This window comes from Styela clava, chromosome 2 (genome assembly GCF_964204865.1).
Source record: "Styela clava chromosome 2, kaStyClav1.hap1.2, whole genome shotgun sequence".
Taxonomy (NCBI): domain Eukaryota; kingdom Metazoa; phylum Chordata; class Ascidiacea; order Stolidobranchia; family Styelidae; genus Styela; species Styela clava.
In genome coordinates this window covers 5,160,506-5,166,120 of record NC_135251.1, presented here as the reverse complement: position 1 = coordinate 5,166,120, position 5,615 = coordinate 5,160,506, and the positions used below count along the sequence as shown (strand labels likewise).

Genomic DNA, 5,615 nt, shown 5'->3' with positions numbered 1-5,615 from the left:
ACGGGATATGCTCTAGAAGTATACACTTTCAATTTTAATTTGCTTTTCATGTCCTCATCATAGGGCATTCATTTCTTCAGACAACATACTGCTGATAAGTAGTAAAATTTCGGCACTGTTTGTTTTGGTATTGTTTCATCAGGTGGTTTTATTGATATATCAGATGATGCAATACTAGTTGGTTGAAACAGAAAACATTCCTCATTCATAGATGCAATGCATACGGTAGATGTAAATGCATTACCATCTGCTAGTTAGGGCAGTAGAATTCATATTCAGTGTTTTGACGTTCCTCGTCGTCCATTTACAGTTCAAAATTTAGGAGTGCATTTTCCATTCCAACCTGAATCAGAGTTAGAAGCACTCCAACATTTTTTTACTGACGAGCTGCTAATGGAATTGATGACTGCAACTAATGCATATGCAGGTATAAAACTCAGCGGGAAGGCCTTTTCAAACAATTCTGTCTGGTTTGAAAGAAAGGATGTAACTCTTGTTGAGATGAAGGCCTATTTAGGTGTTATTATGAATTTGGCAATGAATGACAAGCCAGACGTAATTTTTTTTTTAGTCGGAATTGATTGTCCATTTTTTCCTGGCGACGTTTTTCTGCAAATCCACTAGATGTTTCACATGAAGTCGCATGAACCCGCAACTGCTCCAATCGCCAGAGGAGGAAGAGTACATCACTTCGTGAACTATCTTCAAAAGATATGCCTTGAATTGTTTACTCCGAGAAGAAAGGTTGCAGTTGAAGAAAGCACAGTGCGATATAAGGGACGAATAATTTTCAAAACTTACAATCCTCAAAAGTCCACCAAATGAGGCATGCGAGTCTACGTGCTATCGGACTGTGAGACTGGCTACATCTCCTGCTTCGAACCGTATTTCGGGCAGTCAACAGCTGATGCATTACCAAGGCCTGGAGAGAAGTTTACTACCTGAATTGTAAAACATTTGGTGGATCAGCTGGCAACTCAAACTTAAGGGACTTGGATATCACAGTGGCGGTGAAGCTTTCAGAAGAGGGAATGCATATAACTGGAACCATTCAAAAAAATCGTAAAGGTCTTCCAGAGCAGGGCTTCCCAAACTAGGGGCCGCGAAACGAATTTCAGGGACCGCAAAGAGAACACCAATTTTACACAAAGAACTCTATCTGTTGTACTTTTTCAGACTCTTGATTCCAAAAACAAATATTTAAAATTTATCGAAAATAATACTAGGGCTTATTTGTGAGGAATGTAGAGAATAACGAAATATGAAAATACGTATTGATTTCAATAAAAGACCTTTATTGCAATAAGTTTAATATAAACGAACAAACAAAACCTAACGACATTCAGTGAAATCATATTTAATGGACCATGGTAGAAAAGCCTGCTTTATACAAATAAAATATCGCAGAGGGGATGGGAGTTCGGAACGCTTTTTGAACCGAGGAAAAATAATCTTTATCTACAGAAAACCGGATTTTCAGAAATAAACCTCTTTGTTATAACACCAACACAGGTAAGATCGATTCGATCTTACTTTTTTTAGTAAAAGTAGAAGATATGGGTTGGTTGAAAGGTTCACGAATAACGACGCACTTCGAGAGCCACGGGACTAAGTCAAAAAAAAAATTGCGCTTCAGACTAAGTCTATTTTCGAGGGGGCGCTTATATTTTAATCATTTTTACAATTAAGGCTTGTTCTTATTTTCGGGGAAACACGGTTCAATTGTCGAGTTTGCATAACAATGAATATTCTGATCGTAGGACCCGATTTGCTAAGTGCGCCTCGAAAATTAGGATATTTGTTTTAAATATTAACTAATATATGCGATTGAATACTTCACATATTTCATTTATTCTAAATGTGTTATTGTTTCTCAATATTGTAAATGAGGGTATATGAATCAAATTCACTTTACCGTTCTATGTTGATGAAAATCTCAATAATTTTCATCTTAGTCTACGTCATCGCGCCATCCTGGTGCCAAGATGAAACAGTGTTTCACTTCTCACCCAAGCCGGGTTGCCAGATTGCACAATGTGATCCGGTTGCTGTAGGATGGGATAGACCAGGTTTCAACATCGATAAACATCTGCATGACAAAGAGTTTCCGATTACATGCAAATCTAAGAATGTGTCATATTTGCTAACTGTAAAAATGATGAATAAAGAGGGAAAATTAATATTGAAGACTTGGGACTTCATGCAGAATATTTTACAATCCATTGGTGATAAAATGATGTTACTTTATGGAGGATGCTTCGCATGCATGCCATGTCCGGTGTGACCCTGGTGATTGCAATATCATTTTTTGTGCGGACTGCAAAGTCACACCAAGCTGCTCCTGATACCAGAAGTTGGCCCTGCACTTGGTAGTAACTGTGGTGTGTGATAAATGATTAAGTAACTGTGACCCACTCTCTTCTGTTGCGCGATAAAAATATAATTTTTGACCCATTCCATGAAAAAGGTTCGCCATCCCTGGTCTATTGTAATGGCGACCATGCATATTACTATTAATGGATCCTGGAGCAACAACACGGGATTCTAATAATATATCGGATACACCAGCGTCAGATTTAGGTACACAGATGTTCCATGTCATACGCGTTTATTGTAAAACGGTTGACTGTAAATAAAATAATCAATAAACAATGACAAGATGAGGGCGGAAAGAAATGCATAACCAGAAGTTAATAGAAAATAAACTTACATATGATAACGCTCCAAAGCCCCAAGTTGACAAGAAACTCAGTTCTACCTAACGAGACCAAATGCCACCCACACGCTAAGTCATTGAAACAGATAATGCGAAACCACACCACTAAACCCTAAACAAGAACGACCTGCGACGACGCGTAAAGTCGAGATGCAACAGCCACGCGTGACACGTCAGATGCAGTAAAGCCCGCGAAACTCGCGTCAAAACAGAAAAGCAATTATCGATAAAAATTAGACAGTCGAACACAAGGAAGAACAGCGTTCAAAATATAATCAACTGAAAAGAAACTTTTTTCGCCGACAACCAGAGCTTTCGTATCGTTTTCCAATTTCTGAAAGAAATGACATGCATGTATGGAACTCTCTAAGTCGCAAAACAAATCTTTTGTAGAAAAGTGGATTGCTCCAACGTTTTTCCTGGGCTTTAGCGTATATGGCCTAATCAAATAGCACCACAACAGAGTGTAAGTCAAGTTCATCAGCAATAGCAACGCTTTTTTCGAGTACTGTATGTAATAAAATTCCATTTGTAATATGTGTCGTTCCTTCTCCAGATTTTGTCTCCTCATTGAAATCATTATTGTCCCAAACAATTGTTGACGGAATGCGCGGTAGAAACCCATCGGGAACAATCGTGTGTTTTTGCAGTTGCAATTCGGTCAATGCAGTGTCATGCTCTAGCTAGCACAACAGAATGGGATGCCGAGTGACCGAAGCCGTGGAGCAACTCTATAAGTCGGGAAGAACCGGTTCAATGTAGGGCTGGGCATTTTCGAATACCTTGTAATTTCAGAATCGAATCGAATATTTTTTTCGAATCTAATCTCGAAAATATATAATCGTAAGCGACTTTTTTGTTGTAATTGGTCCTGCCAACAAATGAATTACCGAAAACATACAATACATCACTCAGGTATGTTACTGAGCGTTCACACACAATAAGAAACACGTTTTATCAATAACGCGTTGCGTTGAAAAAATATGACTTCAATTGGGGGAATTCACCCGGACCATTGGCAAAGAGTAAAAACAAGATGGAATTTACTATTCGATTCGAAATGCCCAGCCCTAGTCCAATGCCTAACGGTCATTCCCAACGCTAAGTGTTTCGGTGTTTGCTTTCTACCCCTTGAAGCCAGATATATGACATCATGGGCAAGCGAAACTAACCTTCTGTTATAGAATTCCGAGACATTGAGGAATCCTTCGTTGCTAATATCTTCACTTGCTCCTACTACCCATGCTATAAAGTTCTACTGAGATGCTTTTCTGTCAATTATGTTTAAAAGTTCGTTATGTTCGTAAAGTTCGAAATTAGATCTTAGAGAGAGCCCGAGAATTAGAGCCCGGTCTTTTGACATCCTTCGTAATTTTTAATTATATTTTTCAGGAAAACGGCAGATCTATACATGTCTCGTTTGACTTCGGATATAAGTCGACTTGAGATGTTTCATCGTAATGATAGTCATTTCCATTTAATTCCAAACTTTTCAAATATTCTGCGTTTTTTTTTTTTTGCTTTCCGGTAAATACACAATTTCGCTTTTTCTGCGCATTGATGGTAGTCAGCTTTTGTTTGAAATATGACGTTTGTAGGTCACTATCTATGTGCAGGCCATCCTTGGCGACAAATTCAACGAATAACTGCTTCAATTTAATGAGTGTAATTGGATTTCCATTTTCTATTATGATGGAATCAACAACAGATGTGCAAACGTTTTCAAAATGTTTGGTGTATACATTTTCGATATTGATATTTGACGAATCTATTAGTTTGACTGTTAATATTTTTATGTATTCCTTATAGCATGACGGGTGATATCGCACTTTGATCGCTACCAAGTCTCTATTTCTGATTTGCATCAATACAGACTCAGCGTTTCTTGCCAGGGCAGCTTCATAGAAAAGACCACCTGAAATAAAATATTGCCCACATGAGTATGGAACTGAAATGAGAAATCTCTCTCGAACTTTTAACTTAAAATCATGCAATACATGTGCGTTGCTATACTAAACAAATGCTACAACATCAATAACTAAACTGATATGTTATTCGAATAAGTATAAGTTTATTTCGACTCTATAATCAGCATAACAATACATTTGACAGATAAAAACAAATAAATAAAAACTGATTATGAAATCAGGGGAGCAAACAAAACCTTAGATAAGGTTTATAACGTACAAAATATAAGATGGAAGGTTTTGCCAAGAGGAAGTGGTACGTGTTTACTCACCTAAAATTATTAAGTTATTTCACACACGCTCACATGCACCCACCAGACATACACACACACAACCACTGAGAAGTTATTTAAGTAAGAATAAAACACGATAAATTTAGGGTATACTATACAGTAAACAAAAAAATAAATAAATACTAGAAAAGAAAAAAATTATTTGCCACAACATATTGATATTTTTGTAATGGTTGCCATTGCCAAATTGATCGATCTTCTAATCGTTAATTAAAATATAAGAGAAAGATTCTATTGAAAACATATTGCCAAGCTGATTATAGTTGGAGTCAAATGCCAAGTTGCCCAACCAAAGTTGCCAGAATTGGGTGCATGAAGAGGTGGGCGTGACCATTTCATTCCCCAAATTACAGCCTATTATTGCCAAATTATAGTCCAGATTGTAATAAGTAATTAAAGTTACCGGTAACAGTAAAATTACTATATTTAAGTAAAGTAGGATGTGGAAATAAATTGGTTACAAAGGGTGTGAGTGAGGTTTTTCATTCTTGGGTATTGATTTCAGAAAAGGATATAGGAATAAGGTTGGTATTTCACAGGATATCGGAGTCTTTTTTTGATTTTTTCCTTATGTGTTTTACTTCATTTAATCACTTTGAAGTAACCTGAAAAACAAAAAATAAAACCGCGAGTAGATGT

General features: G+C 37.0%; 1 long non-coding RNA gene across 1 annotated transcript; it reads right to left on the bottom strand.

Moving 5' to 3' along the window:
- Positions 1–679: 679 nt before the first annotated feature.
- On the bottom strand, positions 680–2,837 carry LOC144432413 (uncharacterized). The gene is made up of 3 exons (XR_013480603.1): positions 2,711–2,837; positions 1,916–2,089; positions 680–941 (listed from the first exon to the last, which is right to left on the bottom strand). It is a non-coding gene; the product is annotated as an uncharacterized LOC144432413 (long non-coding RNA).
- Positions 2,838–5,615: the final 2,778 nt, after the last annotated feature.